Source organism: Lissotriton helveticus, chromosome 7, assembly GCF_964261635.1.
Source record: "Lissotriton helveticus chromosome 7, aLisHel1.1, whole genome shotgun sequence".
NCBI lineage: Eukaryota > Metazoa > Chordata > Amphibia > Caudata > Salamandridae > Lissotriton > Lissotriton helveticus.
Genome location: NC_136068.1, coordinates 1,075,328,116 through 1,075,340,142, shown reverse-complemented (window position 1 = coordinate 1,075,340,142; position 12,027 = coordinate 1,075,328,116). Strand labels below are relative to the sequence as shown.

The 12,027-nt window shown below is 42.6% G+C and overlaps 1 protein-coding gene and 1 long non-coding RNA gene across 2 annotated transcripts in view; one reads left to right on the top strand and one right to left on the bottom strand.

Annotated features, from left to right (window-relative positions):
- CARD14 (caspase recruitment domain family member 14) overlaps nucleotides 1–7,820 on the bottom strand; it is a 630,897-nt gene extending 623,077 nt beyond the window's left edge. The window contains exon 1 of the mRNA XM_078654066.1: nucleotides 7,709–7,820. The gene's annotated coding sequence lies outside the window, so the exon portion shown is untranslated. The remainder of the gene's footprint in view (nucleotides 1–7,708) is intronic.
- Nucleotides 1–12,027, top strand: part of LOC144769880 (uncharacterized) — a 52,686-nt gene that overhangs the window by 22,040 nt on the left and 18,619 nt on the right. The window lies entirely within an intron of this gene.

Below are 12,027 nucleotides of genomic sequence, written 5' to 3'. Positions count from 1 at the left end.
CAGCAGTGTGTGGAAGACAACGCACAGGGAGGAGGAGAGGGAATCTGGTGGAATCACTAATTAAGGCTTAGCTAGGAGCTACTGAGAGGAGAACCTCTCGATTTTAACAGATGATAACGGGAGAATGTAACTATAGAATGTGAGCAAGGAGAAATGCCCTGTTAAGGAGGGAGTGAAGCCAGTCATGTATTATTCTGGTACTTTTTTCTTTTAAATTGATGTGGGGACCTGAGGGCTGATACTGTGGTGTACACATAGATACAAGTGGCACAAAAAATCCAAATGTAATAAGGTAATTGTAAAAGAACCCGTATATAATGTGATTGTGTTTTACTCTTGAGGTAACATGGCAGCATTAATGAGAACCCACTTCTAGGCCCCAAAGAAACTGGTTACATTTGAGGGTGGGGTTTATACAAGGTTGAGGCCATATGATAGAGACTGAAATAGTGCCTCTAGGTAAGGCCAACAAAGAGACTCCACAAGTAGTACACTCTCAGTGCCCAAATGGGGTTTGAAGTGCTATACGGAAAGTGTTGGAGGCTTATTGCTACACAATTATGTGGTTTGAATCTACTTGGGCATAAAATAATGAATAAATGGTTTCTGGAGGGAAGGTTTAATGAATTTGCTCAAAGTATAGGGAGTATCACATATTAGTTTATCGAGTTTCCATTGTGTTTAATGTGCTATGAAACTCAATTTAGGTTTAATAATACATAATAGTGATTTTCAAATTGATTGTACCTATGTATTTTTTTTTACCTCATACAGGAGTTGTTTTATGGTAACCATTCAGTGCCAATAAGAGAGAGCTAAATGTTGTCTTAAAAAAGATGGAAAAATAATTAAGCCATCGAAACGCATCGACGCTGTTGTTGCATAATCTGTGGAACAAGCTTATCCTGCAGACAAAAGACAATACAGTGTATCCAGGAGAAGCTAGAGAAATGTTCCTTTTAGATGTGCTTTCTATGACAAAGTGTATTGTCTGTGTTTCTCTCTAGTATTTGTATCGGGGAAACTAATTTTACATCTATATGAATTTTACATTTGTACTTTTGTGATATGTATGGGGTTTTTATGATATAGTGATTTATGGGATGTTTTAAAACGAAATAAAATATTTTTATTCTTAATACATTTATGTTGTTTATGTAACTATTAGGCTCTATCATATGGGCTTTAGTAGTTGTGGTGAGATGGTGTAACATAGGGTTGACATGATAAGAAATCCTAAAGAAAAAACAGGCATTTATCAAGCACCCTCACAAAATATATAATGATCCAAGTAATAATCATAAGTTTGTAAAATACAGTTCATTGATAGAAGAAAAGCTTCCAAAATACGGATCCAGAGTCAAACGTTAGACTTCAAATCTTTTATTTCATAATCATTAAAATTATTACCAGCTTGTCCTGCCGACACGTGTTTCGTCTCTTTGGAGACTTTTTCAAGGCCAAAAAGATGGAAATGGTGCACTGGTATTAAGCATCACGGGTCTTGCTATCAAAAGTGGACGAAACCAAGTTTTACGGTCACACCAGTAAGGTCACTCCCAGAAACAATATATACTGAGCACACAATCTATTATGATCAGGTTCACTGATGTATACTCTTGAAGGGCATGAACTGGCATCCAGAGTAATTGTTGAGTGTAAGGAAGGATAAACTTAGTTAATAACAAGTCATGCTTCGTGAAGGTGGATTCAGAAATTCTTAACTTTGTATGATGACCATGATAAGTCACTCATTAGTCGTGGCGTTACCCTGACACCTCCACTGCTGTCAGCTACCTCTCTGCCAAGGGATATTTGTTTCTACCATTCAGTAGAACCCTATTCCCCTAGTTTGTTGTAAGGGGTCCCTCTCTCTTTTCTTATCTCAGCTAGGAGGTGCAAATGCAGAATAATTTATTAGCAAACAAAGACAACAAGTTTGCAATGCAATAGGTCTCGCATATGTCAGAGTTTGATGGAGTTGTAAATGACAATGTCTTTTATCTATGTGTTTTGGCTTGGAGTGTACGCTCCCAAAATTAAAGCTAATGTAGTCTGAACAAGAAAGTCGACAAAACTTCACTGCTGTGTTTACTGATGCTGCTTTCATCAAATGTGATTGTCTGAAATTGTCCTTTAATCAGAGTTAAAACATTTCCACTGAAAGAACAGTTGTGGCTATGCCACACTGGGGGTCTGCATGTGTGTATCCTCGATGTCAGTGCTTTAAATGGCCTGGTACTCACCAGTACTGAGTACTGGCACTTCTTATTTTAATCCCTTCAAGTACCGGCACTTCTCCCCCACCAAGGAGAGTACCGGTACTATATTCTGATGCATTGCTTATTGCTAATTCTGCGGAGGCAGGGTGGCGCCTGCCTCTGATATTCTGACAGCCAAAGTGCCCTTGTAGCCCTGTGCTGAGCCGCTGCGGAACCGAAACCGTTCTCAGTTGCATTATGTCTTTGACTTGTAGGGGTCGATAATTTCACCTTCACGCTGAGCTTGACAGAGCAGTGTCCATACCATTCAGACACTGCTCTGTCAATCACATTTACACTTTGATGTGCATTGTGCACACCCTGGAATCCAGGTGATCCACTGAGAGCGGCAATTAACTAAGCCACGGGAGGTAAGGAGGTAAAAGTGTCCTTTATCCTGTGAGCATTTTGTGCGAGTGTGTGACAAATAGTTAGTGTTTAACGGCTTGTGTGTGCCTTTAGGTGTAAGGGAAAGAGGAAGATATAGAATCTGGGTAGTCCAAGAAGGTGTTTTTAGGAATGTGTGCGGAGTGCTTTGTACATGCATGTGTGCTCAGGCCTGTGTGAGCGTGTGCTCGGCCTGTGTGAGTGTAACTGCACACGAGAATTTGAGTACTAAGCACAATGCAAATAAATAATAATAATCAGAGCCACTGTAATTATGCATCAGGGTTGATTCATTATGCAGCAAGAAAAGGCAACTTATGCTGCGTAAAGCAGAATAGTTCCTGATTGTATTACGTCATTATTTTGTAATTTGTATACTTGTTAACACTGTCTGGAGAAATCAACATTTAGAAAGGGCCTTCCACTGCTCAGAAGCACGTGTTGGTACGATTTTACTAACTTTTGAACTGTCAGTGGTAGATGATGTGGCAAATGCGGTAGATGCATAATTTATATGAAAAGGAATCGCATATTTCCACTTTCCTGACAATAACAGTGTAGCATCAAGAAGCTGCACTAGATAAACAAGTATTGGCAAAAGCCATTAGCTGTGGTCTTGGTAACGCTGGTGCAATTGTTAAGGCAAAAAAGATTGTTGCACTAATATGCCACGAAAAAAGAAAACATGCCTCCTATATGTGGTGAGCTAAAGCATTCAAAAATATATTTAAATAAAAAATGATTTACCATTGCATATGATTTAACAGTATCAGTGCACCTTATCAGGCCTGTGACTTAGAATTGTTTTTTGATTGGGGCAGGAAGTGTTTTTACAACGCAAACTAAGCTCCAAGGTATTAGAGCACTTTACATGAGCACCAGTTGCGTTACAGATGGACACATTAATTCTTCTGCAAGGCACAGGGAGATTCATTGATTTGCCCAGAGTCAAAGGATGTTGAGCATCCTTGTCGAGACTTGAACCCGGTTCTCCAGCTTCAAGGTCAACTGCTCTAGTTTTTCGGCAACATCCTCTCCTCAACTGGTTTAGAACCCCTTTTTAGTTTTAATACACATCATATGGAAGTATGATTCTTAGTGGTGCAAGGAAAAGCTACATTGGCCCTTAATTACTGTGACCTGGAGACCTATTTTAAACAAACACAATGACTAAAAATGGATAAAAACGGGAAAAAAAAGAATTGCCAAACTAAAGTACTGGCCCACCAGCCTGGCTGTGAAGTGCACTTTTTAAGGCAAATTTGCCCATGTGATTAGGAAAAATGTCGTCACTCACAGTGCAAGGTGGTTAGTTGCCTTCATGGGCTGCCGTTATACCCCTTGCTATTTGCTGTGTTGTCAGTGGAAGCAGAATGTGCATGATAGCTGAACAGACCCAAGGATGAAGACGACTGAGTGAAATTCCCCTCTACATGTGTATTTTTTATTTATGGAAATTAATTTCATAAGGCTGATGAGACAGCTGTCTCTGACCAAACCTTAAAATGAAAAGGGGGTTAGCTGGGCTTCATTTTCCTGCAGGATCTGAAGAAGGACCGATCTGTGACGATCTTGCTGCATTTATTGTTTTCTATTGTCCCGAGCTAAGATGAGAGAGGACTAGGGGCGTATGTGTGTGCATGTGTGTGCGGGATGGTGGGTAGGGGACAGCAATTAATAGAATCTGGCATGGCTGCATAAAATGCATTAAAGGGATTCAGTAGGTTGTAAGAGAAGGATCCTCTGCTCTATATTATCATTGTCCCAATCTTTAAGATGGGGAATGGATTAATTGGGTATAATTCCAAGACATGTCCAGCAATCAGTGAGACTTGCAGAATCCGTCCATTGTACTTAGTGAGTTCTTTTAGTCTGTCCTTTCACTGTAGGCAACACAACCTTTTTAAATCACCGTTCTGAAAAAGAAATGTGGGTTGTGAGCTGAGATTCCTTCTGATCCAGAAGACACCACAAGCCAGTCAGTCTTGATTATCTGAGGCCTCAAACATATTTCCATGTGTTACGTAGGATAGGTATAACCATGACCCTAGAAGTTCCTAGATGCTCGTTGTCTTCAAGCAGGGGGAAGCAGATGCTAAGTATTCTAAAGTGTGGTGGCTGTAATGCATGAATAGTAATACTGTTCAAAGAATGTAATGTCATCTTTAGGGATAACTGAGCTAAAATAATGAGATGTGGATAGTATTAGAAAGAATCTGCCCTAGAATATTTATCTACTCAAACTTCTGATACCAATTAACAACGATGTGAGAAGACCATGTGTGAGGGAGACACAATTGCACATCTGCCTTCATGCTTTGCTGTGCCACACCTGGGCTGGTGGATTCATGACTCAAAAAAAGGGACGGTTGAGATGTTTGACATCCCCCTTCCAGACGCTAAAAATGTTTGTCATCGATTTGTTTCCATAGCGCTTAAAAACCATGAACTAACACAGGCCCCATTCATCACTGCCTCTACTCTGCTCCGTACACCCGCTGCAGACCCAGTAATAAAGTGCCAAATTAACATACTAAAGTATCAACACCCAGTATCCCACATTGCCAAGATCTCATTGCATATAGGAGGGAATGAGGATGAGGCCTTTAAATGAGGATCTCTTGAAAACTATGGTGCTAAAGGAGGGACAATGCCCAGGACTGTACAAATACAGTTTGGTGTTACCTAGATTAAAAAAGACAAAAATGGTAAAGCAGTAGTCTAGGAGTGTGCATATTGATGCTGCTGTGCCAGTGTTTTCCCCTGCAATCTCCTTTCATGTATTAAAGATAGGTAGAAGGACCATGGCCACTTACATTACAGACCCCCAATGTATACATGTCAACATATTGGGAAAACCTAATAGTTATTAGAGAGATATATTTCAATGTTATTTTCTGTTAGCTTTCTTGAGAATGAAAGAAACAGACCACGCCCTACATTTACATAGAAAGCGGACAGGAAGCAGAAGTTGCATGTTTCGGCTTTAGTAGAGCATGGCATAGCTGTGGGCTATTTTGGAGATCAAGTGTAAGTGAATGGTCTTGTGCATATTACATTTAAAAAGGCTGTTGTGTTTGACCAAGGAACAGGAGTGGGCAGCCACGAAGCTCACAAAGTTAGTGCAGCTGTATCTTTTGTCACTGTTAATTAGAACATGATGCATTTAACCAACAAGTTATACCGGAGTCCCCAAGAGTACCACAATAAATATTTCTGCACACTGTTGATATTGGTGAAAATGTATTTTCCAACTCCTCTAAAAAATTAGTTTGTTAGATAAGGCACATAGCCCCACGGTCTTTGGTCTTGACATTTTGCACTGTTCTATGTAACACTTGAAAAAACTAAATTCTGAAAGTTGCCCACTCCGCTGAGGTGTTTGCAAAGCTTCCTAAGGGAAGCGAAATTCAGAGAGCCCAGCCCATGCCTCTGTGATCAACTGAGGCCTGCTCATAAATTGAAAAAGCAATGGAGGTCGGGAATAGACTGACCTGAAGCACCGAGATGGCTTTTCTGAATGAATCAAGAAGAGATGCCGGCAACCAAGAAGTGATGTGCTGCAACAAGTCCGCTGTGCTCACACTAACCCTTCTAGTGCATCCCAAAACACGGCGAGTTCAACATAGAATGCAGCGTTTATGGTACCAGCTGGAATCTCCCAGGGTCTGCAATGGCACTCGTGTTAGTCATGTTCCACTTGTGGTGTTGCATGTATCCGTGAAACTTGTAATTAGTAATGTGTGTAGGGACAGAGCCACACCGAGTTAGGGTTTTATTACTTGTAGGGTTTAATAATTTCACACAGAGTCGTGGTCTTAAAGCATTGCGGTCTGATGAAGGAAAATACAGCATTAGTGCTCAGAGGGTGGGTGGAGGGCTCATAACGTGAAGCAGAAGGAGGAAGCAAAAAAACCAAGCTAAGGCGGGAGTAAAGCAACATTTCCAAAAAAAAGAGTTATCCAAATAAACAGATCAAGAATTAAACCGTAAGGAGACTGTACTTGGCCGGTGCTCATCTGCCTCGAACGGAAGTGAGCTATCAGCTGCCAGAACTAGTTAGGAGGCAGAAAATAAGAGTGACACATGAGTGAACCTTTGGGCTGCATTACAACAGGTCTTGCAGACAGCGCATGCGCACTGGCTAGGCTCGACCTAAAAAGTGCACATGCTGAAGCCTCAGACAATACAAGATCAAGTTGAAACACATAGAAGGAGGCAGTGACATGGTTGTGTAGTTAACACGCATCCGGTTGCCACAATGACAAGCAGAAAAACACCATGGGAAGATGGCATGGAAAACTAACTGACAGAAACTAATAAACACAGCTCAAGATTTACTATTGAAAGGCAAAACTGCAATTCAGGCTCAAACAAGTCCTTTACAACACACTCTGAGAAAACGACTGGCTCCAGGGCCACACAGTTTACAAAGGAAGCTTCTAAAAGGCAGACAAGTGCAATTAATCAGTTAAGTGCCAGCAGTTTTGGCCTTTCTTCCCAAACATAGCATTTCAGTAGTATGAAATGGAAAGACTACAAAGAAAGAACATTCTGTCATGGCTGAAGGTTGACCACAGTTGAAGCTGGATTCACCAGGGAGTTTGTATGAGGTGCTAGGACTCAGAAAGAGTTCAGATGTAATACAAAGGGGACAAGGAGGGCCATGCAAGGCTCGAGAGCACAACTATTTCCAAGCAGACGGGATCCTTTACATACAATTACAACTTTAGGGTCACATAACATCGGAGGAGTTTTATTGTAGACGTTTATCATTTAGCCCACTTCTTACTTATTCATCCACTTTGAACACTAAATGCGTATTCCAAAATAGAGCTTCGCTCTACGTGATCCCCCTAAAGAATGTCTTCAAACAAGGCAGTCTCTGGCTGCATTCGAGAGTCTTAGGAGGTACCATGCAGATACACAAGGGTGTGCTTCATGACCTTCTGGGACAATGGAGGAGACAAGAGCATTTTACTAGACAATCCAACCCCCAAAATGAAGTTGTTTGCATTTGGCCACATTACAAATAATGGGACGGTTTGGTTGCGACTTACCTTGAGCAGTGCAGTTTCCTCAAACGATTGAAAGCACAGCTCTTGTGTTACCCCTCTCCAATGTTTTGCTTTAAACTTGCAGCGCCAGAAAGCCTTCCGATGGACACCCGCTATAAAAATAAACAAATTAAAATAAATAAATAATAATAAAAATTCATTTTTAAAGCGCTCTTCACGCTGACGGGTCCTAAGTTGAGGCCGTGGGTCATACAGTTTTTGCCCAGGGTCACACAGTATAGTCGAGTAGATAGGCCAGAGCAGTACTTGTGAAGATGGCCCAGGTGTTGTGTCCTTCGCACATCTATGGCAATGCATCACCCAACCCGATCATTCAAAAGAAATTAGATTAGATGTCTGAAAGATTTCCAACTGGCACACATAATTCTAAAGGTTCTTGGTTGATATTAGTGATTCCTTGGTAGGTCTAATTATGGTTTGAGGTTGGAAAAAATGCTTTTTAGCAGCAAAGTTTTACACTTCGAAGCAGGAAAATTAGGTTTCGTTTCCAGCTGGGAAAACACTTTGTCCCTGCAGCTCAGTTCCCTTGTGAGCCATCATTTCGGGAGTTGTTAAAGGCAATTCAGTTCGCATTGCTCACTATACAAGAAAACATTATTTCACATTAGCATTACGTGGGGCCCACTGGGGCTCCTAACTCTTCACCAGATCAGGAACCAAAATAATTCATGTTCTGGTAGCAAGAGTGCAGCTATCTTTCTCCACATAATTTGGGAATGTCCTGAGATGGTGCTTTTCTGGAATCGTATACATGAGGTGATGAATGAAGTAACAGGTGTTGTGATGTTGCCAGAGGCCAGACGATGTTTGTTGAATGTGTGGGGGCCAAATGACTATGATGTGTCGCAGCTACGATGGACGACCCTTGGTAATATGATTGCTAAGAGAGACATTGCACAGCTATGGGGGTCTCAGAGGCCCCCCACAGTGACGGCCTGGAAAGAGAATATGGACTGGTGCATGTCTAGAGAGAAGACTGTATATGTGGCGAGAGGCAGACCCAGAAAATGGGGGAAAATTTGGAATCAATGGAACTCGTACCGGGGAGATATATGTACGCCCCCTCACACAGAGATCTCTAGTCCCCCCCAGTCTCCCTGACCCGACATTCCTGCTGTAGTGTAGCGTGTTTTGTTCTTGATTTTGCATTTCCTCCTTCCTCCTTACCTGTATACAACAACTCCTGTATCATACTACTGTGTATCTCCCGTCCTCCTTGAGCACTCGCCCGATTGATGTACTACTGTTATATTGCCTTGTTTGGTTTTCTATGTTTTTATTATAATAAAAAAGTTACCAAAAAAAAAAAAAAGAGTGCAGCTATCAAAAGTGCAGCAGGTGCAGTGGCACCAGTAGTCATGGGTTTGAGAGGTCCACTGGAGGCTAAATATAACTGTTTTTGTACTACCAAGCAGGGATCGGTGACTATTTTCCTGCCTTGCATTAGGGCCCAGGGCACCCTTGCTATGCTACTGTTGCAGCTGTCCTTATGCGGAAACCCGTTTCCAGGGCCTCAGAGTGCCTTGACTGTGCCTCATTGCAGCACTGAAAGACCAGGACACAGTGTTAAGCGGGTGTTTGCGGATGCTGTGCCGCATTGTCACATTCATTAATTGCTACGAGTCGTGAGAGCAGCAGACTGGAGGAGGTCTCTGAAGGCTGTGGGCTCTCACCTCCAGAGCCCTAATTAGTCAAACCATCCAAATATGTGTCACTTCCATAGTACTTTCAGCAAAGTGATCTGCAATAACGTATGAGAAATGGTACACCTCAAATAGAACCTCACATCAAGACTGTCAATAATGCCGTTTCTTAGAGTGTCCTGGCAGACAGTGGGTGTCAGAGGTCAAGGGAGCCCTCCAGGGTCCTGCCTCAGCTCATCTCGAGGACGAGAGGGACTTCAGGGGAAACAAAAACATATCCTGAGGTGTCACTTCTCAAGTTGGCAGGCCAAGGAGCAAACTGCGAAAGCACGCATTTTACTTTCTCAAGCAATGCATGTATATAAGATATGGAAGGGACTGTGGGCTTTTATGTGGATAAGGTACGAAATGATGGCTCCATGTAGATATTTACACCATTAATGACTAGACACATTGCGTACTTTAAAACGGCGCAAAGCTTGCAGAGCTGAAAAGATTGCCTATAGGTCAAGGGTGCTTACATGCAAGATATATCTTGTGGGAACCCTTGAGTATTCTTCAGGAGTCTGCCATGATGGATTCACCCTTTTGACAAAATAAGTCCCAACTTGGATATTGTTCTATGAGGGGCATCGCTGCAGGTTCCCTGTAATGGCTGCAGCGCTGGGAACCAGTGCAAATAGATTAGGGCCCTTACAGTCACCAATGACACGATAAGAAAAGGTGTAGATGGCCCACCCTGAGCCACCCATGGGTACCATCTGAATACTATGCAGTGTGAAGCCCTCAGAAACTACCACTATAGCAGCCACAAAGGTTCAGGGAACCAGAATCACTATACATAAATACAACAAACATTGGTTGATTAGGACAAAAAGAGATACTAATGGAACGGTACCCATAGCAGTTATTATTGTTATTACTAAATGTTTATGGAACGAATACTAGGATACAACATGTAATATATAGTTGTTGCTCACAGAGTTACACAAAACAAACAATTACAAATACAATTCACAGTATAAACAGAAAACAGTGGCAAAATGAAAGAAAAATACAGAAAACAGAAATCCGTCTAGTGACAAGAACAAAATGCTTCCTCTTAATTTTTTGCCAAAGGAAAAATGTAGATACCATTTCATTATTATCTGTTTTTGTCTTAATCAACTGTTTGTTGTATTTATGTACAGTGATGTGGGTGTTGTCATTGTTTTGTACAAATCAGCTCCCTGCACCATTGTAGCTGTTTTATTGTTTATTGGCCCCAGGTTCTGGGGAATGGGGCAGCCCCTGTTTGATGTAATCTCATACACTACCCAGCTGTGGTGCTCTGGGGATCTGTGACTGGCAGCCTGAAGCTACCTCCTAAGAAACCCCATGTGGAGCTACTGGGAACTACAGAGGCAAAATTCACAACTCTCAAAATCTGAAGTCAGAGTGACTCCACCTCTTCTTCGCTCCATCTCCCCTCTGCACGCTCGCCTCTCTTCCTAGTGCAGTGACATATCAGGGGTGACATGGGGGCTAACCCAAGGAAGGAAAATACACCCCCCCCCCCCCCCCAGCCACGAACGGGGCAGTCAAATAGAGTCATCATCTGTGTGCAGTCTGTGCCTCTCTCACCACACTGCACTCATCTTCCATCTTCCCTTTTCCTCGCCATCTCTTTTCTCTCTTCGCTTTATGATTTGCTGGTTATGATCCTAGTCATTTACTTGCTTCTCTTCCAAGTCACCACAAGCCTAAATGACTTTAGTCTCGGCTCACGCTAACAAATAGGAGTTTTGAGATTTGTTTTGCCTGTTCTTCCTTCCACATTCGCCTCCCGCCTCCTCTTCAAGGAAGTTTTACAGACAAGTACGAAGCCGACAACCTCAGCCGGCCCCTCCCACTCCAGACGCAGCAATAAATGAACATAAACACAGACACTGCTTCCCCTGCTCAGACTCACCTGTCGCCCGCTCAGGCCTCTTCCGTCGCTGTTGATTGGCGTCCACAAGGGCCAGGTCCCAGCGTTGCTGTCACAACCACTCCGGAAGGATTCCAAAGTGATGGGAGGGTCAGAATTAGGCAGGCAGTGGGAGAGCAGGTTTGTCAGAGAGCAGACTGTTTCCAAAGAGGTAACTATGACACACAGCCAAGATGCAGTGTACAGCCTGTAAGGTGTGGGAGTCAGGGAGGTTTGGATTGGGTCATAACCTAATGCTTTCTGGGTGTTGTAGTCTTGATTTGCTTCATTTAACGAATGTGACTAAATAGGAGTAGTAAGAGCTGCATAGCAACTCCAGGCTACACGACATCTATGAAAATTCATCCGACACAGGGTGTATCTTGTAGCATCTCTAATTACCTTCATTTTTTCATTTGTTGGAAGAATGATCGTAGCACATTTTTTCACTCTACCAGATCTTAATACTCAGCGGTGGATATAAAAAGGCAGCACTGAGGTGTGGGAGAAGATAACCTCCTGACAGGCCCCTCACTTTTCTGTTCTTCCACTGGCCTCAGAACCGGGCGCCAGGCCAGAACCCTGCTCCTCACACTGGTAGAGTTAGTCTGCAGGAAGGAGGGTAGGCTGTAGGAGGCGAGTGAGTCCACGTCAAAATGTTACAAAAGTTAGCTCTGCAGTAGCGTCTTCTTTTGTGAAGACACTGCTTG